General features: G+C 46.4%; 1 protein-coding gene across 1 annotated transcript in view; it reads left to right on the top strand.

The window, feature by feature from the left end:
• The window catches only part of SH3BP4 (SH3 domain binding protein 4), a 131,534-nt gene that overhangs the window by 44,418 nt on the left and 62,884 nt on the right, over window positions 1-24,232 (top strand). Inside the window, exon 2 of the mRNA XM_036768982.1 lies at window positions 6,846-6,915. The gene's annotated coding sequence lies outside the window, so the exon portion shown is untranslated. The remainder of the gene's footprint in view (window positions 1-6,845; window positions 6,916-24,232) is intronic.

Raw genomic sequence — 24,232 nt, 5'->3', positions numbered from 1 at the left:
TGTGTGTGTGAGAGAGAGAGAGAGAGAGTGAGATGGGTGCAACCTTAGAACCCATTTCAGTCAATCCAGCTGTCTCTAACAGCCTCCATCTCTGGTTACTATCTCTGCCCAGCTTGGAGTGTCTCTGGTGGCAGTGAGATGACATTACTGAGATTCCCCAGGGCTCCGCACCTGCCAAGGCTCTTTCTGAAGCTTTGTTAGAAGGAAAGCCCATCCATCAATGCCATATTTCTGGTGCTGATGGCTCAGCCTCTGGGGCCACTCTCTGTTTCTACCCTGGGTGCTTTTTGACATGGCTGAGTCAGACTGGCAGAAATCAGAAGGAGATACCCCAGGGACAAAGATTCGGGTGGAACAGAAGCCTCCTTCAATCTCTTCTCCCTGTGTTGGGCAGCCAGTCTGGAGCTGGAGAAGAAGTGTAAAAAGGTACAAGACAAGTGGCCACTCCTCCCCTGAAGAAGCAGTTGAGAGAGTCGTAAAATACTCTGCCAGTCTGAAAGCACCATATAAATGCTGGTATTATTATTACTAATTTATTGTGACTGTTATCATTCTTACTGTTGGGCTTTGGAATTTGTCATGGAGCCGATGAATGGGTTCCTTTTCCCCTCCTATGAATCACACTGATACCCTCCTGGTGCAGAGAGAATTGGATTCCTCACCCTCCCCCAATTTTTTTTCCGGTCTCCAAATTCGGCCCTCCATCCATGCATCCCCTTAGGCCATCCTGGGTCCCAGGGATGTACCCTCTCCTCATGTCAGTCTCTCAGCTATTGGAAGAGCCTTCCTCTGGGAAATGCTCGCTCTGTGCTAAGTACTAGAGGGTCCCTGACTTCAAGGCATTTGCATTTCAGTAGGGACACCTGCAGGAGGTTGGAGGGAGGGTGTGCTGGATGTTGATGCTGTGAGGATGGCCTGGTTTTGGGCAAGACAAGCAGAAGCCAGAGGAACAGAGCCCAATGTGAGGAGGCCAGTGAGGTGGAGATATAGATGAACAGCATCACAAAAATGAAACAAATGCTATCCTCAACCGGAGGAGACCCATACAAGGGAAAGGTGGCCAGGGGAGTGAGCTGAGATCTGGGGGATTAGATGGCCCCTGGATCCTTTACACTCTAAATCTGTGATCCCTTTTGTGACTGGGAAATGCCTCCTGCAGAGTGTAGACTCTTAAAGGGAGCCATCAATTCCAAGAGTTGAGGTGAAGAGGGAGGAAAACCATTGCAGGCGTGGGGCAGCAGTGCGAAGGCAGGACGTGGGGAGCTGGAACATTGTGTGTGAGGAACTGAGAGAAAACTCGTTGGCTGGACTGGACAAGGAGAGGGGAGAGGGGAGTGGATGTCTAAAACGTGTAACAGCCTGGAAAGTTAAATCAGGGGCAGGTCATGTTTTGTTTTCCAGTTGTTCTTCAGTCATGTCCAGCTCTCCATGACCCCACTGGGGGTTTTCTTGGCGGATACTGGAATGGTTTGCCATTTCCTTCTCTAGCTCATTTTACAGATGAGGAAACTGAGGTAAACAGGGTTAGAAGTGACTTGCCCAAGGTCACACAGCTAGTAAATGTCTGAAGCTGGATTTGAACTCAGGAAGATGAGTCTTTCTGATTACAGACCTGGAACTCTTTCCAATACCAAACACAAGTGTTGGCATTGGAATCCAGAGAAATTCAGATGAATTTAATCATTGTCCCCATGGGCTCCAATCAAAGATCCTTCAAGTCATGAAACTGTTTAAGCGAACTGGCTATTAGGAGATTAGCGTCTTGTCCTATAAATTATGATGGTTCTTGGGCATTTCTTTCCATGAGCTAATTACAATGTGGGATGTTCCAGCCGCATTAATAAAATAGATGAGGCATCCTGGGCACCTTTGGCTCTGTCTACCAGGCTAATGCTACCTGTGGGTGGAAGCCTCTGAGGCTTTGTAGGCAGGCCGGCAAACATTTTTAAGCACCTACTATGTATGAGCCACTTTGCTTAATACTAGGGATATTAAGAGGCAGAGCAGGTATCTCCTTCGCTCAAGACACTCACAGTCTAAAGAGGAGGAGAGAAAACATGAAAATATGTGTGTGTGTATGTGTGTGTACACACACACAAACAAGCTCTAGCCAGGATAAATAGGAGATGATGAACAGACAGAAGGCACCAGCATTAAGGAGGGTCGGGAAAGGCTTCTTCCAAAAGCTGGGATTTGAGCTCGGTCTTGAAGGAGAGAGGGATGGAGATGGGGAGAGAGAACGTTGCAAGCACAGGGGAAAGCCCAGCATCAGTGTAGACGGGCCTAGAATGTCCTCTTTATCTTGAGCAGGGCAGATCTCTCTGTCCGAATGGATGCACGGCCATGCCTAAGACCCCTTCTCCCAGGCAGCCTTATTTTCTTCATTTCTTTCTCCTGGCTGCACTCCTGGACATCTCCATCATTGTCTTGCAGGAACCTCTTCATCCTACAAGATTACCTTAGCCTGAGAACTCGTATTTGATTGGGGCTCTTCTTAACCCCAGATGGTGTCTGACCCGAGCACATACAATGTTACCACTCACACATCCCCATGACTGCAAGCCGTGCCTCCCCTCCCCAGATTGCAATCTGTTTGGGTACCACAGGTATCCACCAATATGCCTAGACCCCTTTTCCAGAATTCTGCCCACCCATTCTTATGCTTGTGAAATTGACTTTTGTTGGAGCTGTCAGCCTTCACATTTCTCTCTGGAATTCTTGGGTTCATCTCATTGCTTGGACCTGTGGAGTTCTTGGATTGTTACTATCTCCCCCAGTTTTGTCATGGGCAGTTTTCAAAAGCATGCCAACTCTTCTTTGTCCAAATGGCATGGGGCCACCCAAGCCCAGATCCCCAGGGCCTTGTTGGACACCTCCCTCTAAGCTGATGTCAAGCCGGGGCTGAGCAATCCAGCCAGGCGCAGACCACAATTTTGTACATTATCTGCATGGAAAACATCGAGACCATCAGATGCTGCGACCCTGAGCAGATGCCTAATATCATTGATTTAGGTTTTCTTTAGGAACCATCTAGTCCAACATTTTATAGAGGAGACAGCCCAGGCCCAGAGAATTGAAATGACACACATAAATGTCAGCCAGCATTTGAGCCAGGTCCTCTGACTTTCAGTCCAGTGTTTCACCCTGCTCAAGGATCCTCCAATAATAAAAATCCGGCATTTTCTTCTGTAATACCTGAATTCTGGAGAAGTTTGGGATGGAACAGGGAGCCTTGCAAAATGCACACACCCTTAACCCACGGGCTTGGTGGGGACTCTGCAGAGAGTCAGCCTGCTGGGCACCTTTGTTGTGGAAGCAGCTGGGAGTGGATCTGATAACCATCCCCCAAGCACGATTGGGAACACAGAGGAAATTGTACCCAGCCCAGAGCATAAGGCTTCCCTTGTCTACCCCGGACCCAGGGGAGGCAAAGCCAAAAACGTCTTCAACTTTCCAGTGTGGGATTGTCCATCTGTGATTCCAAGGCAACCTTCAGAACTGAGGTTAGATTTCGGACTCGGCCTCCCCCGGGCTGTTCTGTGGGCCCCGTGGTGCTCATCACTCAACATGGGCCTTCCTCATACCTGCCTTTAGCTCTGATTTCTTGTACCATCCACCCCAGGGCTCCAGTTTCTCCAATTTTGTCTGTTTTTTTTTTTTTTTTAAACCAAGCAGTTGGGATGTGTCTTCAGAAAGTGAAACTTTAGTGATAGGTCACTCACCACCACCCCTTCGCCGACCGTGGAGACTCCTGGATGCAGGATGTGGTTGATTTTTTTCTTTGCATTCGCCTTTTTGAGAATGAGTTACTGGGGACCTATCAAGGTTAAGGATCTTGCCGGCCTTTTGCGGGAGATGAGGGGGAGGGGGACAGTGTCTGGGACAAGGATGTCACACACCCGGGGGTGGCACGAGCTTTTATGGGAGGGGTTGGGGGGGGTAGCTACAGCTGTTCTGAGGATCGAGTGAGAATTCATAATGACAATGACAATGACTTTTAGCATTTCTGTAGTGCTTTAAGGCTTGTGAAATGCTTTATAGGTATTTTATGATCATAACAAGCTTGGCAAGTTACGGGCTCCCAATATCCCCACTTAACAGATGAGAAATAGGAGGCAGTGCCCGGGGGTCACTTAACAGCTGGTAAGTATCTGGAGCTAGACTTGAACTCAAGACTTCCTGATGCCATGCCCAGTGATTTTCCTTAGGACTGTTCTGGGGCCTGAGATCTGTAGGAAGACTGGATTGTGGATTGCTGGGTGGGGGATGGGTACAAGGCAGGCACTTTCCCTGCTAGGAAAGGGTGCCTTTCCCAGGTTAAAGGTCTGATCCTTTCTCCCAGCGGGGGTCTGGGGTGGAAGGGGTTGATGACTTTTCAATCTGTGTGTGTGAAAATGCCCGGAGTCAGCTGGTCCCTCAGATTCTAGGCTGGAGCTCAGCTGTCCGCAGGGTGGGCTGAATCCTGGTTTGGCCCCTTAGTAACTGGGAGACATTTCACCTCTCTGAGCCTCTGTTTTCTGTTCTATAAAATGGAGACAATTATACCTGGGCTCACTTCTTGAAGGATCAGGAGAGAAGGCTAGTAACCCTCTGGATAAATGGCTGGTTTATCGCAGGGCTCCTGTGGTCTCTGGAGGGCAGTCTTTAAATTTTCCTAGCATTACAAGGGTTTGTTCTTACATTATTCTACAATCAACTCTCAGTAAATGTGCACCCCCAAGAAACAATTCAATTCCCTAAGTATATATTAAGCATCTTTTTTATGCCAGGCCCGGCACCAAGCCCTGGGGATAAAAAAAAAAAGGCCAAGGACAGCCCCTGTCCTCCAGGTGCTCACAGTCTAATGAGATTATATAAAATGCAAAAGGAAACAGGGGCAGCTAGGTGACTCAGTGGGTAGAGCGTTGGGCCTGGAGTCAGGAGGACCTGAGTTCAAATTCGGCCTCAGACACTTGACACATTTACTAGCTGTGTGACCTTGGGCAAGTCACTTAACCCCAATTGCCCTGCCAAAAAAAAATTAGACTAACCCAAATGGCAAAGGAAGTACAAAAAGCCAACGAGGAGAAGAATACCTTAAAAAGCAGAATTGGCCAAATGGAAAAGGAGGTCCAAAAGCTCACTGAGGTAAATAATTTCTTAAAAACTAGAATGGAGCAAATGGAAGTGAATGACTTTATGAGAAATCAGGAAATTATAAAACAAAACCAGAAGAATGAAAAAATAGAAGACAATGTAAAATATCTCATTGGAAAAAACACTGATCTGGAAAATAGATCCAGGAGAGATACTTTAAAAATTATTGGACTACCTGAAAGCCATGATCAAAATAAGAGCCTAGATATCATCTGTCTGTAATGGTAATCAGGGTGGGACTTTTTTTTTTTACTCTTTTCTTTTTTGGAATGCTGGGGTAATCAAGTACTTTTGATGAGTTTTGCCTTTCAAATATAATGTCAAGCAAAGTAGGACTCTTTGCTGTTTTGTGTTTGAATGCTTCTCAGCACTGAGGTAATCAAGTGCCTTTGTTTCAATTGGAAATCTTTGATGGAATCAAGAGTCTTTGATGACCTGCTTCAGAAACAAGAAAGCCCCAGGCATCGGGCCCTGTACCTTTTTGCTAAGTAGGCTCTGAGCCCTCAGGGCCCTGACCAGGGTATAAGAGTATAAGAGCTCTGAGGTTGGCAGTTTGCTTTTGGGGGACACATTCATTGGAAGTGTTGGTGATTTGGCCAGACAAGACTCTGGGTAGCCATTAAGGAGCGGACCGCCCCCCCCAGCTTTGAAAACCCAGATGGTGGTACTTCTTTCTCTGTATGTATTGCTATGAACAGATAGAGAAGCCTGTCTACTGAGTTTTGTTTGTTCTGTTTATATAATGTATCCTTGTAATTTCTGTTTGTATCCTCTCTGAAGTTCAGGATGCTGGCTTTTCCCCCTGAACTAAATGAATGATATATGTATGTTTAATTAAAGTAATATTGTTAACCCTTTAAAAAAAAGAAAAAGGAAACAAGTGGCTGATTAGTCTCCTCCATGTGTCACCCCTGGTCCCCCACTCCTCTCTCCAGAAGAGAGCCAAGGCTGAGCAATGTTGCTTGATTCAGTCACACACACTGCCTTTTCATGTGACTGAATACTTTCCCTCTGGTTTTGCTTACTTTCACTTTGCATCAGCTCATAGAAGTATTCTCAGGACCTTGTGGGACGGTGCTTTTATAGATGCCTGACCTGGGTTGGAGGGTAGGGGATTTGGGAGAGCTGGGCAGTTCAATGGGAATCTGGCCTGGTCCCTCTTCTCCCCAAATGACTCTTAAGTCTGTCTCCCATCCTCTGAATTTGTCATTTGTCCCACCATTGGGTGGCAGTGCAGTGCATCCAGCCCTTAGAAGTTGCCTCCATCTCTCTAACCTAAGGAAGGAATTGAAGTAAGGGATCTCTTAGCCACTGTTACTTTGGTTTATCGAGCTCTCCTTTTTCCATTGTATTCTTGGTGCTACTCCCTAGTCTTTGCATCAGTTACAGTGAGTCTTCCTATGCTTCTCTGGACTCCTATTCATCTCTTCACTCTAGGTGTTGCTGAGGAAGGCAGCAACCTGGGGCCCCAGCCCACAGGGGTAAAGAGTCTATCCCCTAGTATTGATCCCATTACAATCAAGTACAACAATTTGTTCTGCCGCTCTCTGAGAGATGAGCATCTACTTTGTCTCTAGTTCTTTACTATTACAGAACAGAAAAAAACAACAACCAGGAAATAAAGGTCATCTCTGAAAGTTGAAAAGTCTTTATACCTATAAAGTGAGATGGGCATTTTTCATAATTTTCTTTTCTTTCTTTTTTTGTAGTTTCTGCACCCAAGGCAGGGATGGCCCCATTCTTCTCTGATATTGGAGGGAAGTAACCCAGCCCCTTCAGGTAAGAGAAGCTGAGAACACCATTTGGAAGCCAGGGAGGGGGTAGAATTGGGTTATTGACTTCTGGTAAGCTATTTGAAAATTGCAAACAGAGTGATCCATTTGGGGTGGTGGTGTTAGGATTAGGGTTAGACATGGCACAACTGGAGTGAGCAGAAGCTGCCTCAAAGAGCTGTGGTGCCCAGGCTCAATGGCTTGTTCCTGGATTGCGGTGATCCAGGAGGAGAGGTGCTGGTGCCTGGCCAGGCTGCTAGTTTTCTCAGGATTCCTCATCCATCGCATTTGACCTCTACTGCCCTGTCTTCAGACACGCTAAGAGGTCAAGTATGGGCAGAGATCTGGCTCTGGGGGTTCCCAGACAAAAACCTTTCCTATTGGTTTACATGGGAAGCCTTTCTTTCCTGTTCCCACCAAGAGGATTGTTCTTGTGATGCCTAGAAAGGACACAGGAGACTTTTTTCTGTGTTGACAGCAGGTGGATTTGGCTGTGCCCTTTGTTCCAAGACAAAAGACATTATTCTTGTACTGTGGGTGTTCAGAAGTTTTGAAAACAATAAAGCCAGAACCAGATTGGGGGTGGAAGAGTTTACAGTAGCCACTCTGGCTCCACAGTTGAGCTCCCATGAAGGCTTCTGGGAAATGGCGAGCCTTTTATTAAGGCAACTGTCCTGAAGCCTGGGTCTTGTGCCTTAGTAGGGCATGGAGATGACCCTGGGGTCTCAGAGGCTGTGCTGGTTTAGTGTAAGCTCCTGAAGCTTCTATCGGCCATTGGCCTGGTGGCAAACTGTGTCTTTGGTCTAGCACTAACCCAGCTATGTTGGGAAAACCGGTTCTGGCTACCAGGTGAGTTTTTTTAGAGCTAATTTTCCTCCCAAAATGATCTAAGGCAGTGAAGAGTTGTAAATTCGAGGGAATAGCCACATGGCTGAAATGGACAGTTTGTGCCTGTCTGGATCTCTCCTTTCCCCCACCACTCAGCTTGTCTCGTAATTATATGTGAATTCAGATAGAATGTAAGCTTCCTGAGAGCACAGATTTTTTTCTGCCTTGTCTCCTTCGATTCAACATTCATTAAGTGCCTACTATATGTAACACAGTGTGTTAGGGCTAGGGCGTCCACAAAAAGACTATGCATTATCAAAGATGTCACATTCTTCCAGGGTGATTCGATGAGTGCGATGAGTGTAGAGGTAAGGAAATAAAGAGGACCTACAGAGTAATTGCAAGAGGAAGCCTGAGAGCAGCAGCAATCAGAGGGATGGGAAAAGGCCCCAGGAGGCGGTCCCTGAGAGGTGCTCTCAAGGAACCTAGGAGGGCTGGAAAGTTCCCTGGGGGCTCCAGATGAGTCTCTGTCTGTTTTGCACCCATTTCAGGTCACTTTTCTTGGTTTTCATATTTAAGTCCAGCAAAGGCAAAGCCCACACTTGCTACTAACCTTGCCCTACTTGTGTGTTACAGTGTCCCTCGATGTGACAGCAGTGGGACAGTCCATGGCTTAAGAGCCTGGAGAGAGGCTTCCAAGTGTGGTGGATCAGCCTGGACAAAGGTTCAGAGGTAGAAAGGGGCAGAAATCGAGTGTTTTGTTAGGTTCGTAATTGAGATAAAAAGGGTATAAAGGGAACAACTCACAAATTGGAACCTAGTCAGCGAGCATCTATTTGGTTTCCAAATCTTTGACCTCTTTGGGAGGACGAGTCAGTTTCTGTTGTTGCCACTTGACTAAGAATAGTGTCTGGGAGGTGTGCTGTGTCTCAGTTCTCCCCACGTTGGGCCCCGGCCTCAGCCTTCATTCCCCTTTATCTCTCTCTCTCCGTCTCTCTGTCTCTGTCTCTATCTGTCTGTGTCTCTCTCTCTGTATCATTAGACTGCATGGATTCCTCTGTCTTCCTCTGATGTCCATGATAGACTGTTATGCTAGTTTTCCTTTTCTGCCTGCCCCTTCTTGATTGTATTCATGTCTTTTTCGCCAGCCCTATATTGAGATTGGTAGATAGTTGTTCCACAAGGTTTTGCTTCTAATTTCTCTTTCCATGAGCTAGCTTAGCCATTTCCTTTGCTTCCACAAAGCAGATGACTCCCCTCCCAAGTTTACAGCTAGCCCTGACCTCAGTCTTTATCTTTCTGCATTCTTCTGGATGCATCTCCCTCCCCCACAGTTTCTACCAGAGTATCCTGCTTCTTTGTCAATTTGTGCTATGTCTCCCAAATCTGCTTTTCTTGACTTTCCCAGTTCCATTTATGGTCCTGACCTTTGTAGTCTGGCCCCAACCCACCTTTCCAGCCCTACCTTCCACTAATCTCCTGCATCTTCTCTATGCCTCAGCCAAGCAGGATGACTCACAATTCCCCAAGTAAACCCTATCACTTCTTGTTTATATGGGGGCCTTGCCTCATGTCTGGACCATCTTCTCTTTCCCCTCTGCCTATGTTTGCCTGTTGAAATCCTACTCAGTGTAGACTTTAGGTCAAATGCTACCTGTTTCACGAGCTCTGCTTTGATGGTCACAGAAGAAATAGACTTCTCTCGTTCTGTATCTCTCTCTCTCTCTGTCTCTCTCTCTCTCTCTCTGTCTCTCTCTTCTGAGATGCCCTGTCACTGGTGACATGTCATGGAGGGCCTTTCACTTCCTACCTGGCGTCTTCACCTAGTCTGATTGAGGATTGATCTGGCCCTCTGAGGGGGCTTCTTGCAAAGTCATGGGGTTTTCAGCCCAAGTTGAAATGATTGCATTGGTACCTAGTTCACATGTTTCTAACTTGGGATCTACAAACATTCTTTTCTTCTTCCCAATAAAATGTTTCAACAACTGTTTCCATTCCTGCAGATTTGATTTTGTTATGCATTTAACAACATGATTCTGGGAAGAGGTTCCCAGGCTTCAGCAGACCGATACCCAGGGGTCTGTGAGCCAGAATTGTTAAGGACCCACACCCCATATCACCCAGGGAGCTAAGTGCAGTGACTTGAGACTCTTCTTGCCCAGAATCATTTCTAAGCCCTGTTGAAAGGGAGATTTTGAAGGTCACTTTTTCTCCCACATCTTTTTAGCGAGTAGCCGACTACAGGCAAAGCCCCTTCCTGACAGTGGGCATTCAGACACAAAGATGGAAGACCGCCCTCTGACTTGGAAACTGTAGTCCAGCCTGTATACTTGGAGGTTCCCATGGCTAACTGCCAGTGTTCACAGCGTGTGTGTGTGTGTGTGTGTGTGTGTGTGTGTGTGTGTGAATAAAATACAGAGAGATGAATAATCCATATTTACTAGTCATTCAACAAGCATTTGTTAAATGCGAACTGTCAGGTACAGTGCTGTGTACTAGAGATATGAAGAAAGATGCATATTACATTTCTGCTCCCATAGTGCTTTAAAATATGTAATGTACTTTATCTTCATTCTCTTTTAAGTCTCATAAATAACCTTCTGAGAAAGGTGCTGGCTATTATCATCCTCATTATATATGTATGTGTACATACATGGAAACTGAGGCTCAGAGAGGTTGTGACTTATCCAGGGTCACACCTTAAATATGCTACTGTTATGTCAACAATTGAAATTTGAAGAAGAAATTTGGATGTTGCTACAAGGATAACAGGGTCATAGGGTCAAAGTTTTTTTTATTTTTTTTTAGAATTGGAATGGATTTTAGAGGCCATTTTTTAAAGGGTAGGAAACTGAGGCCCAGGAAGGCAGAAGGATTTGTCCAAGATTACGTGGAAAGTAAGTGGCTGAGCCAGCATTTAAACCCAGGACCGCTGATTCCAGTCCCCTCCCCCCTACATCCCCCCAACTCTGCAGGCTTGTTTCCTCAGAAGAGTACCCAGAAGGGTTTGGGAGGCTTGAGGTCAAGGCTAAACTCTCAAAGCCATGGAAGTGTCCTGTTCCCCAGACACTGGCAAAGATTGATCCTGTACTACTGCTGTGGTCTGGTTTGGTTGTGGGCAAGCTAAAATATGTTTGGCTGGCATGGCCAGACCACTCTCTGAAGGCTTGGGCAACCCAGACCAAACAAGCCTTGCAGTGCTTGCTGGTTATATGCTGAGGATGGAGTGGGGCTGCCCCCTTGCCAAGATGCCCAACCAGGCAGGTGGTTTATACCCAAAGATCTCTGCCTATGGGTTCTCCTCTTTGGGGAGTGTGGTGGGGAAGAGGGAGGCAAGGGGGTCCATGGGACAGGACTTGTGATTTCTTTTGTGTGGGGAGCTCCCAGGGAGGATGCTGCCCTTCCCAAGGCAAAGCAGCATCATTTCCACAACTCCAAGCATGGTGTCCTAAAGGTGCTAATGCAGCTCTAGGCTTTAATAGCTTAAAACTCCCCTGAAAAATTTTGCGGTCCCCTCTGTGTTGTCAGAGGTCAGTGGGACCTTTCAAAGCTTTTTAGTCTGACCATTTAATGCAACCAATGTTTATTATATGCTTACTGTGTACCAACACAAAGCAGACCAGAGTCCCTGCCTTCAAGGGGCATCCGTTCTACAAGGATCCAAAGCTTAGGCTGATCTTGACTCTCTCTGCTCAGATCTCTCCCTCAGGCATTCCTCATTCCAGCCAGTGCACCCTGAACTCTTTCTTCCCTGTGTATGATGAGGCCTTTCCTGACTCTGGCCTTTGTACACCCTGTTCCTTCATGGCTGTAATGTCCTCCCTCCTACTGCTATCTCTCTGAAGTCTTCCCCCCCAGAACTCCCTCCTACAAAGGGACCTTTTCATTAATTTGTTTATTTGTGGCCCCAGGGCCTGACACCAGGCGCCTGGTAAACACTGCTTGGTTGATTTTGTGCCCCCCCCCCCCCATTGTGGGGTTGCAGACTGTCCCCAAGCCTTGGTCCTGCTTTCAAGCTTCAGTACCTTCAGAAGTATCACTGCTGCCAACTTAGAAAGGGCATCACTTGGAAGTTTATTTAAGATTCTTTTATGCTCATTTAAGTTTGAATTTTGAATAATAAATTTAAAATTTTAATTTTGAGAAGTTGGGACGCCTTTCATTAGACATTGCCCTTATGGCAGTTTCTGGATGACCCTTTCTCAGATCAGTGAGTTGGTAGAGGAGGTCCTCTGGCTTGGTCACTTGACCTTGTGAAGTCATATCAGAACAGTGGAAGATGCACCCAGACATCATTTGCTGTATAATTTTAAGGCTAAGATGACAAATTCAATTCTAGCCACTGAGGAACAGCCGAGGAAAGTTTTTAAAGTTCAAAAATAGAGTGATGTATTTTTTGAGCCAGTGGGTATGTTGAACTGCAATAAAAACCATATGAACATTTTATTATTTTAAATTTCTAAACTTTTAATTTTTTTAATGGCATAGTTCTGAAAATATTAAAGCTTAAAGCTGCACTAAGACTTTGGGACACCCTTTGTATGTTATATTGACTTTCTGTAGGTGTTTTCCCCCAAGAGAAAACAAGTTTTTTGGGGGCAGGGACTGTTTCATTTGTCTTGGTATCCTTAGTGTCCAACACAGGGTCTTGTACACAGTTAGTGTTTAATAAATGCGCATTGAATTGCATTGCTTGGACTGGTGCCAAGAAGCCTATTTTGAGGAAGGTAAAAGATGGGGGGAGCTGCGTGGAGAGACAAAGAACATGTTGGTTTGTGGTTTGCTCGGTTTTTCTGTTTTAGGGTTTGTGAAGGAAGGTCTGTCTTGCAGTTGTGCCAACTAGGGGCAACAGGCTGTGGTCCCATTCCTTATTTTACCAACGGGGAACTTCCAGGTTGCATCATTCTGGCTCTGAGGAGAAGGTCTGATGCCGGGGTCAGGCCGAATCCTCGGGCCACTGCGAACTTTATAGGAAGCTCTGCCAAGCTTCATCGGGAACCTGCAGGTTAAATATAGACTACCAAAGCAGCTGCCTTATTACAGAACTCTAATGTAATTTGGCTGAGGTCATCAACCACAGGAGGGAAACTCAAGGAATTTGATACGTGCCACAGCCAGAGCTTGGCTCCTGGCTGCCCACTGGCTACAAATGGGCGTCAGCTTGTTCAAGGCCAGGATTTGGGTCTGCCCTCCATACTACCCTCCATCCCACCCTCTGTCCTCCAGAAAGTAAGGGCATCAGAGAACTCCTCGGATAGGCTCTGAATGCCCAAGAGGCCTCTGAACAGCCAGAGACTTAGGGACATTCAGATCTGATCCAAAAACCTTTCGCACTCTCCCCCTTCTGTGGCTTTAATATTTACACCTGGCAGAGCCCGAGGCCACTCATTAATACAGGGCTGTAGAAATTGGCTTTTCACTTGGTGGCCTGTGTGGGTTTTTTTAAGCATTTTGATCTATTAGAGAAGTATCGTGTTTCAATCGATAAACATTTATTAAGCGCCTGTTGTGTGCTCAGCAATGGGGATACTAATGCAAAATAAAATAAAGACAGCCCCTGCCCTCAAGGAGTTTACAATCTAATAATTGTTTTGATGGCTACAGTTTTGGATACAGTTGGGTTCGAATCCCCACCCCACCCGACCAATTTTTAGCTGTCTGACAACTCCTAGAATCATGACATGAGCTGGGATGAAACTCAGATAATTTAGTCCAAGCCGCTCTTTTTACAGATGGGGCGGGGGTGGTGGGGAAGACGACTGAAGCCCAGAGATAGGAAATAACCCCTCCCCTCCTCCCCAAACACACACACACAGGTGGTAAATGGCCGATCTGGACAGTATGACCACTAGTCCCTTGGGTCATTGGGGTTTTGTGAGGCTCAGATGAGTTGTGTGGACAAAGTCATTTTGTGGACTGCCAAGTCTGGTGCACGCGTGTGCACACGCACACACACACACACACACACACACACACACACACACACACAAGTTATTGATCATAATTACTGCCTCCTTTGAACTCTCCCTCACAGGCAGGAAAGAAGGGGAAGCATCCAGGGCTCCAATGGAGTGGTAGAGGCTGGGCCAGAGGCTGAGTCTTCCCATGGGCCTCCTAGGGCATGTCGCTGCAGCCCAAGGTCCAGGCATGCTGCTTCTTCACCTTGAAGGCCTCAGTGTCCTCATCTGTGAAATAGGGGGTTGTGGTAAGGGATCTCCAGCAACCCTTTTCCTGTCCAGCCATTTTGGACTGGGCTGAGAAGGTCAGGAGATAAGACCATGGGGCTGGTGAGCCGGAAGCTACGAGATCAGACCTAGGAAAGAAGCCAGTCCTCTCTTCCCGCTGGATGACAACACAATTGCTTTTTGATCCCAGTTCATCAGTCCTGTTACATGTGTGGACTCTCAGCCCTGTGGAAGGTGGAGGCACGACAGGCGTGCCTGGTTTCATCACCTGGTTCACTACCTGCTGTGTGCCTGGCACCGAGCTAGGTGCTGGGGATGGGAAGTCAAATGTGGAAGATATTCCTACCCTCAAGGAGCTTCTGTTCCAGCTGCATGAGACACTTCCCCAGCCGTGTGACCTTGGGCAAGTCACTGAACTTTCCGCCTTGGTTTTCTCATCTGTGAAGTGGGACTACTAGGACCTACCTCCTGGGTGGTGTGAGGATCGAATGAGATCCTACAGAAAGCTGTTTGTGAACTTTGAAGTGTCATCCCCATGCTGTTGTCGCTTTCATTATCATAACTGATATTATTCAGCACAGCAGGAGAAAGGCCAGGAATGTCAGAGTGTGGGGGTTGGCGTACTCCAGGGAGAAAGCTCTCCCCCTGGTGGGGCAAAGCCGGCCATTCTGCTCCCCGGGGAGGGCTGGAATGGAGAGCTCCGGCAGACATTTGGTTGAGTTCACTCCAGCAAGTATTAATTACATGCCTGCTTGTGTGCTAGGGCCTAGAAATGACGCCAAGATAAAAATAACAGCCCGTGCTTTCAAAGACCACGCTCTACTGGGGTGGGGGTGGGGCAAAGAGGATACCACTTGTACAAAGAAAAGGTAGGACATTTGAGGAGGGTGAGAGAGTACTAGCCTTGGGGGGAGGGAGGAGGAGCCTTGAAGGAAGCTCAGGACTTCAGGAGGTGCAGTTGAAAAGGGAGGGCACACCTGGAAGGTAGGAGATGGACCCCAGAATAAAGAGGAACAGGGAGAAAAGAGGCCAGTTTGTCCATAAGGTAGGTGGTGTGAATGGTGGTAGCTTAAAAAGCCAGGGAAGCTTAAGACAGAGCATTTATTGAGAACCTACTGGGTGCCAGGCACTGTGTGATGGAAGTGCTGGGGGTAGCAGGCTATAATGCCAAGCTGAGGGGTTGGTATTTTATCCTCCAGGATATAGGGAACCATGGAGGATTCCTGAGCTGGAGAGGGGCATGTTCTTGAGGCCCCTCACCATCCTAGCTGCTCTATGGCTTATCAATGTCCTTCCAAAACGTGGCGTCCAGAATGGAAGCAGACTAAGATATTTTTTCATGCTTCTTCCTCAGACCTTCTCCAAGTTCTGTAACACGTCTCCAACTTTAAATCTTTGGGCAAAACAGAACAGAATAAAAAGAGTTTAACCTTATCCCCCAGGGTCTGGGCTGAGGACCCTGGACTTCTTACAGACATGCACACAAACCTGCCTCTATTACCCATGGCCTTGTGTGGTCCGAAAAAAGTGACAGATGACTGATGACGGATGATGGATCAGACCCCAGCCCTGCCACTTATTACCTACCTATGTGACCTCTCTAGGCCCCTTTTCTAAACCTGCGAAATAATTGTGCCATAAAAATCATTGAGAGGCATTGTTGTGATGTGGAGGGCACTGAATTTGGGATCAGTAAGATTTGAGTTAAAATCTGTTCTCAAGCACTTATTAGGTGTATGACCACAGTCAGGACTCTTAATCTGAGCCTCCGTTTTCCCATCTGCAGAACAAGGGGGTTGCATTTAGTGGCCTCTAAGGTTCCTTCCAGATCAAAATTTAGAATCTTCTGCCTTGCTCCCAATGGGTGTTAAGTCCCTGTAGGTCTCTTTCTAGGGCCTGTAATGCTGCTCAACCTGATTAGGTACCTGGTGGTTACTGATTTAAATATAATTTTAATTTTATATATATTTTTTCCACATCTATATTATACAGTGTTAAGTCATACAAATGCTGATTCTTATTCATCCAGACCTTTCTTCTGTTGCATAAGGTGAGGCTCAGCACTTTCTACTGGAGGGCCCCAAGGCCAAGCCTTGTTCAACATTGTTGTCAGAGTGGGGCTTTCCCAACTTTTTTCAGGGGCAGCTTTGTTTGTTATGATTAGACAGAATTGAGTTTTAATATTGGTGTCTCTTCATTTAGGGTATAGTCACTGTGCATGTTGTCTTCCTGGTTCTTCCTTCACTGTGGATCAGTTCATAAAAGTCTTCTAATGCTTTCCTTTACTCTTTTAAAAATATATGTATTCTGACAAATGCCAGATAAAATGGAAATTTGCATAGGTTTTGTTGAAACAAAGGAAATTAGATGAGGAAAGCACAGGTCTCATCTATAGGTTACTCTGTGTGTGTGTGTGTGTGTGTGTGTGTGTGGGTGTACACGTACACATAGGTAGAGATTATTAGGTTCAACTGCGGCTTTAGAAGCTGCCTTCTTTATGCTTGTTTTCTAGACTTCCTTCTCTGCCTTGATATCTCGATGACCTTATTTTCTTGTTTTTCTTCACTATCTCCTTGATCCTCTCATTAGGAGAAAACAAACACAAAAAGAAAAGGAAGGGAAAGTCCTTGTAACAGATCTACTGAGTCAAGCAAGAGAGATGCCCCCGTTGGCTTTGTCCAGTCTTCCTGGTGAGCCTGCCGCCTCTCTGACAAGAGATGGGTAGCAAATGTCCTCATTAGCTCTCTGAAACAGCAGCCCGTCATCGCCTCCTTCAGAACTCTTGGGTGTTCCAAAGTTGGTTTTCTTTATAATGTTGTTACTGTGTAAATTGTTCTCTTGGCTCTGCACACTTTGCTCTGCATCAATCTCCTTGTATCTTAATAATCCTTTCTTACAGCCCAGTAATATTCCATTGCATTCATGTAGCACAATTTGTTAGCCATTCCCCAACTGACAGGCGTAATAGAGGCATTTTAATAGGGATGCTAAATAAAGTTCTATATTTAGTTTTTTCTTTAATAAATTGATTTCACAAATAGAGGATGTGGAAAATCTGGCTAGCCAGCATTTGAAGTAAAACTCCCAGATCTTGCCACAACCACAAGCTTACTTTGTGGAGGGGTTTGCTATAGAGACTAAAATATTTCCCATAATCCTGTGTTGATCTAATGGGATTTGAGTGTCCCTACCTCACAAATCAATAGTCCTAGGGTAGATAGATTTGTTTAGAAGGCACTTGGAAAGCTGTGTTGAATTCTGGCTGTTAGAGGTCTAGGGACATTGACCTCTTCCACTGTATTCAGAGAAGTGTAGTCAGGTATCTGGACTCCATCTTTTGTGGAAAATGGTTGACAGAATTAGGTCTGTTTAATCTGGATCGGGAAAAAAAAAGGACATGCTAGCTGTCTCTGCCCCATTTGAAGGGCTGTAACTTGGAAGGGTTTTTTTTTTGGTTGTTGGTGTTTTGCTGTGTTCGGTAATATCCGAACCAGAGGATAGAAGTTGAATGTGAAAGATTTTGGTTCCATAGGAAAAATTTTGTAACTAGGATTGCCTAAATATGGTGTGCCAGAACAGCTCTGGCTTTCAGGTCAGAGGACCTGGGATTTACACGCCTCACACCTTGACTGTTTACTTCCTCTGCGACTTTGGCTAAGTTCTTTGATTTCTCTGCACCTCAATTTTCTCTAAGATGGGAGGTTGATTCAGTCCATTGATAGGATGTCTCTTCTAGATGTAGATGCATCATTCTCTGATTTTGCTATGATAGATGATCATGATCTCACACTATAAGCAGTACAAACTTTCACTAAGCAAACACTATGGGCCAAGCACTGTGCATAACTGTCATATTCTATTAAAAACATAGACCATTGCCTGGGAGTTTGGTTGCAATGTAGGTGTCATTGTTAGAAAGGACTTCCTGGGGAGAAGGGGCAGTTGTTGCACCAATGAAATTGGCATACCTAGCCCACCAAATATAGGAAACTCTGTACCACGTGGGTGACTCCAGTGATTTTTCACATGTGAGAATTGGCCTGGCTTGGTTGAATTCTTTCTTAGAAAGGAGCCTTGAATCAGATTAAGGTGGGGATTTCTTGGTTTGTTTCCAAATTGAGGTTTGAAGGTTTCCTGCATGTTAGAATTCACAGATGGTGATGGTTTTGCCGAATTTTTCTCCCATGAACAAACATCATATAAACATTTGGGAGTGGTTGTAGTTACCAGATGGGAACAGAGGAAATTAATGAGACGCCAGCCTCCGTAGAATGCTGTTCTTGGCACCTCATTGTGAGATTATCTTTTAGGTGAAACCACTTGAAAATGAAGTCTTTTTTATTGATACTTCAGTAATTAAACTCCACTGGATGGGATCCAAGACAGTGAACTCCTGTGAAGTGTGACAACAAGGTTCCAGTGTGAGGGACTGAACAAAAAACTTTTCCTGCTGTAAATGATACCATCGGCTCTGTTCGGCTCCAGGGACCAAATGGAATGTTTCGGTTGTTTGCTGCATAGCTGCTTCTTTTCATGGAGTGCAGCGTTTGAAATGTCTCATGATACTGGTGTTTATTTCTCTTTGCTAAATCTTAAATTGTACTTCCATCACTAGGGTAGTGACAAGATGTGAATTAAAGACTTGAACCGGAGCTGAAGACATTCCCAGTGGTGGCTCCTGGCAGCCATGTTGGACTCCCTTTTGGGGGTGCCTTGATCTGTGTTCACCAGCTGGGACGTCTGTGCTTGTGTTCCTGTCAGCTCCCTTAGAAATTACTGTTGGTTGTGAGTTGAATTTGCTTTTTCTTTCTTTTGTAAGCACCGTGGAGATGGGAATAACTGAATTCAACCAACTTGTGGAAGGCGCTATGCTCTAGTATAGACACTGAGGAGAACTCACAAAAGTCCCTGCCTTCAAGAAGTTTATGGTTTATTCTTGTCCCCTGTGCTGAGCTAGGAGAGATGTGTTATTGTTGTTCATTGCTTTTCATTTGTATCCAACTCTTGGTGACCCCATCTGGGGTTTTCTTGGCAGAGATACTGGAGCCATTTCCTGTTCCAGATCATTTTACAAATGAGGAAACTGAGGCAAACAGTGTTAAATGACTTTTTCAGGGTCACAGATCTAGTAAGTATCGGAGGCCAGATTTGAGCTTCAAAGATGAGTCTTCCTGAGTCCAGGTCTGCCCCTCTATCCACTGTACTAGTTAGCTGCCCAGGAGAGATATGTAGAATTGACAAAGAAGCAGTCCAGGAAAATTCCTAATAATTGGAGGTATCCAGAAAAGGAATACCCTACTCCCACCCCTCTCCTGCCATGCACAGCATTCATTGGAATAGAATTCTAGTTCAGGGATGGATTAAACTAGACAACCTCTGAGATCCCTTTCAGCCCAAGGCGCTTTGACATTCTGTGGGTGCATCTTTAAGGAGAAGAATGCATAGGATCATTGAAGACCTGCCCGCATCGCATCAAAGAAGGCACTGTGTTCTTTTGAGCAAAGCAGAATTGCAGTAGCCCCAAGAAAATGTAAGAAGCACCAGTCTAGAGACATCTCCGTCCCAAATGTTCAAAGGGACCGTGAGAGCTGAAAGGGACTTCTTGTTGCTGTTTCTGTCGTCCTTGCCCCCGTTGTTGTTGTTCTGGGGCTCACTTGCCAGCTGGGGAGGCGGTGAGTGGGGTTTTATCTCTGGGCCTTAGCCTCCAAATCCACAATTCATTCCACCGTAGCTGGCTGTCTCTGGATGACCATGTGGAGAGCTGATTTTTGAAAGCACTAACCATTTATTAAATGCCCACTATGTGCTAGGTGCTGGGGTAAAATAAAAGCCCAAGTGAGTGGCTGCCGTGAAGGACCTCACAGTTCAACGGGGAAGACAAGCATTCAAACAAGAATGTCCAAACCAGATATAGACAAGGCAGTTTGGAGATAATCACAGGGAAGGCTAGCGTAGAGGGGGACTGAGAAAGGCTTCTCGTAGAAGGCGATTTTAGCTGAGACTTGGAAGAAGCCAGGAAGGCCACGAGGTGGAGTGAGGAGGAAGAGCATGCTAGGTGTGGGGGACAGCCAGGAAAAATGGCCAGAGCCTTGTGAAAGGAACAGCAAAGATGCCAGAGTCATTAGATCACAGATTCTGTGTGGGGGAGGGCCCTAAGGTTAGCCACGGCATGTCAGGCAGAACGAGGCAGGACAGTCTGAGTGTGTGGTGGCGGGAGGGATGTTTAGAGAATGACCTGGAGGTCCCTTTGAGCTCGGCTCTAGGGTCCAGTGAAAAGGGTGAAAAGAATTCAACGAAAGAGGATTGTTTTGATGAGACCTCTCAGGTCTTTGAACTGAAAGGATTTTAAAAAATCATCAATCATTGAAGAAATGTTTTCTGAGCTTTCTGCAGGCACCCCCTGTGTCTTCTGTGTCAGAAAGAGAAAAGAGTGAGGAATAGGTCTTGTCCTCTGGGAGCTCACTATCTTGCTGGAAAGATAAGATTCACATTCCATCTCCAGTGCTTGTTGACTGAAATGTAATGGGCAAGTCAATGAAGACTTTCTTGTAGGTTGGAGGAGGAGGGTAGGGTTTGAAAAGAGAAGCCAAATTGAGGCCTTGGTGACTCTGCAGGTATGATCTTAAGGAAGGAGAAAGGCCAAGGCCTGACTTTTCAGCTCAGTTGATAGGACTCAGCGCAGCTACTTCCTCCCAGGTGGGGCCAGAACTGTTTCTCCAGTTAGTGGTGGAAGTCTTCAGAAGTCATCCAAGCTAACCTCCTTATGCCAAGGAACCTGGGAAGATTTATTCCAAGCTCTGGGAGAGGAAGGACTGCTCTGGGGTTGGGTTGGTCTCTATCCCTAGCACTCTGGTAGGGCCTGACATACATATATGTGAGTGCAGTTTAATTGCTAATGTCTTCCCTTTTTTTCACCCCAGTAGAATGTAAGCTCCTTAAGGACAGGAAAAGCTGGATTTCTGTCTTCTCATCCTTAGTACAGTGCTTGGTATGCTGTAGATGCTTAATAAATGGGGTCAAGTTGAATTCCTTGTTCTCTCCCCAGCAGAATCTGAGCTGCTTTAGGGCAGAGACAGTTTCATTTTGTATTCTTAGCCCCCCAGAGCCTAGCACGGTGCCTGGTGTACAACAGGCACTTTATAAATCAAGCCTAAGAGAGCAAAAACAGCCCCTTCCAAACACTCGGGTAGGAAGAAGCCTATCCTCAGGCTTTGTTTTGGTTGTTCAGTCTTCTCTGACTCTCCATGACCCCATTCAGGGTTTTCTCAACAAAGATACTGGAGTGGTTTGCATTTCTTCCCCAGCTAATGTTACAGATAAGGAAACTGAGGCAAGCAGGGTGAATTGACTTGCCCAGGGTCACACAGCTAGTAAATGTCTGAGGCCAAATGTGAACTGAGAAAGATGAGTCTTCCTGACTCCAGATTTGGTGCTCTCTTTCTCCACCGTCTAGCAGCTGCATCCCAGAACTGAACCCCTGAGAATCCTGAGGGTCAATGGCAGAGCTCTCTGTCCATTGTACTTGGTTGAGCTTGTTTAGCTTGCGGCTCCAGATTCACGCTTCGTGCTTCTTATTGACCCAGATCGTAGTGAGTTCGTGTGTTCTGCATTGTATTTTTGCCACTTCCCCAAGCCCCCACCAGGATTCTTCCATGTCTGAGTGGGTGGTTCCAGAGAAGCCTTCTCTCAGTCAAACAAGATGAAACAGTTGTCTTTGTGTCCTTTGGCCCCAGGCCGCACCTGTGCAGCAGCAGGGGCATGGATCTGCCTACATGTTTGGCCAGGACGTGGTCAGCACACAACGGGAACAAATTTGAAGTAACTCCGTCATCACGGAACTGACTATAAAGCTCTCCGCTGAATTGAACTCACTCCCCTTCCCCCCGACCTGTCAGGTTGAATTCCATTTCTGGTCCTCCTGTTATAGCTGCATCGGAGAAGCTGGTGAAAAACATGCGATGATTCACACAGACGATGCTAATTTATGACTTGCGATAGCAGATCAAGGCCAGATGCCCGACCTTTGTGTTTTTGTAGATTGTCACTTGACCTGTGCAGCAAAAGTGAACCACTCTGGGCTTCTGTGAGCTCAGCTGATGTTTGTCACAGGTGGGGCACATGGAGGCAGGGGGCTGTACTGGCCATGCAGTCCTGCATGCGAGCCTGGGGGACCTGGGTTCAAGTCTAGCTTCTGGGAACCAGTGTGAAGTGGTGGTGGTGGTAGGGAAACAGACCTGGACTTGTGGAACCCCAGGAGATCTAGAACTGGAACAAGCAGAGTTTTTGGAGGTCATAGGGTCCAAACGTTTCATTTTGCAGATGAAGAAACTGCTTTGTTCCTGGAAGGCAGTAGAGGTAACACGGGGCCAGGTGGTTACTGCTGATATTTGACCTTGGAGCTAGGGGGGGAGGAACCGTTGGAGTTTGGGTAGGAGGTGGCATGGTGAGACCTGGCATTGAGGAAAATCACTCTGGTGGCTGGATGGAAGGCTGGTGTGGGGAGAGTCTTGAGGCTGGGAGGCCTCTGAAGTCATCTTGTCCAAAGCTCTCTCCCGTTTTTTAGGTGAGGAGACTGAGACCCAGAAAGGGAAGTGACTTAGTCAAGGTGATGCACGTCACCGCAGAGGCTGCATTTGCAAGGAGGTTGCATCAAATTCCAAATCTGTTTTTTGGCGGTGGGGGGGCACTAAGCTGCATCTTAGGGCCTATCTCCAGAAGCATGGAAGTCTGCTTTATCCATCACTGAAATATTTAGTAACTTGGGCTGTTTTAAATGATGAGGAAATCAAAAGTGTGGTAGGTCTTTGGGAAGTCTCTGTCCCTCCCTTTCTTCCTTGCTGTTGTAACTGCTTAGAGGTTGTTTTTTTAATTGTTAACAGAGCCAATGTACTTAGCAAATCATACAAAGCTCTTAATTGTATTGGACTTCTGTTGAGGAAAAAAATCTAAACTTGAACACAACAGCAATCTTCCTGTCTCCCCTTTTTGTAGAGAGAGAGAGTGTGTGTGTGTGTGTGTGTGTGTGTGTGTGTGTGTGTGTGTGTGAGAGTGTGTGTGATAATGCAGCACTTTATTTTTAATGGAAAGTTTCTGAAATAATATGTTCTCTCCCCTTGGTGTCCAGCATGTTGCTAATGTGACCCGTCAGGTACAACTCCCCTAAGACTTTTTTTTTTAGCAACATCCCCTTCTCCACAAAAAACCAAACAGAAAAACAGCCTAAACTAAAAGCCAAACTAAGTCCAAACCACGACTGCTTAGCTACGACACAGATGAGTAGGTGAGGAAGACAGTCCTCCTTGGAAATGGGGATAGTTGGTGGTATCACAGTCCCCAGAGTGCTGGGCCTGGAGTCAGGAGACCTGAGTTCAAATTCAACCTCAGACACTCTGAGTGAGTCACTTAAGCTCTTTTGCCTGGGTCTCCTCTGTGACTGGGAACAATGACAGCAGCTACTTCAGAGGGTCGTTGTAAGGCTCAGACGAGGTCCTGCTTGTAAAGAGCTTAGCCCAGGGCCTGGCACAGAGTGGGCCCGGTGTTACTCTTTCTTCCCTTTCCTCCTCCTCCATCTGAAATACCAAGCCAGGAGGCCCCGCTCTGGACAGGGTCTGGCCCTGGGAACCTAACTTCTGGGAAGCCTCAGCCAAGCCTCTTCCTTGGGGATGGAAACCTGGTTTCAGAACTGAGATGACCTGACTCCACTGGCCCCGCTAGTCTCCGTGTCAGGGTCCTCAGACACTGTGACTGCATTAGAACCACAACGGCGTGTTTTGGTTCACCTGGGGGCTGTTGGCTGATGTCTCCCGCTGCTCACATACCTTAGCGTGCCTAGGAGTCTTCACCATTATCTTTAAAAAGTTTGGCCTGTACTTAGGGCCTTCTGATTAGCTCATTCCAGAAAAGCTCGTGTGCCCCTGGGCTACCTGCTGCTGCCTTTGGAAGGGGCTGGGTTACTTCCTGGAGGTGACTGTCAGGCCCTTTGTTCTCAGGCTACCTCTGTGACTTTTTTGCTTAAAGGTGAGTGTTATATCTCCTTCCAAATATTCCTCTTGGGAACCTACACCCTTATTCTAAACAAACCATAATGGCGGAAAAGCATTGGGATATTGCTATATTACCACCCCCGTGAACCTAGGTTAGGCCTTTGGCAAGAGGGCTTGAGGTCCAGAAATGAAGAAAACTGAATTCTGCTAGTTCATTTGATTCTGCTGGCGTGAAATCAGAGGGGTGGGGTGTGTGTGTGTGTGTGTGTGTGTGTGTATGTGTGTGTGTGTATATGTGTGTGTGTGTATGTGTGTGTGCGTGCGCGCA

This window comes from Trichosurus vulpecula, chromosome 7 (genome assembly GCF_011100635.1).
Source record: "Trichosurus vulpecula isolate mTriVul1 chromosome 7, mTriVul1.pri, whole genome shotgun sequence".
In the NCBI taxonomy this organism is placed as follows: domain Eukaryota; kingdom Metazoa; phylum Chordata; class Mammalia; order Diprotodontia; family Phalangeridae; genus Trichosurus; species Trichosurus vulpecula.
Note: the sequence above shows the minus strand (reverse complement) of the source record. Positions and strands in the feature narration are given on the sequence as shown.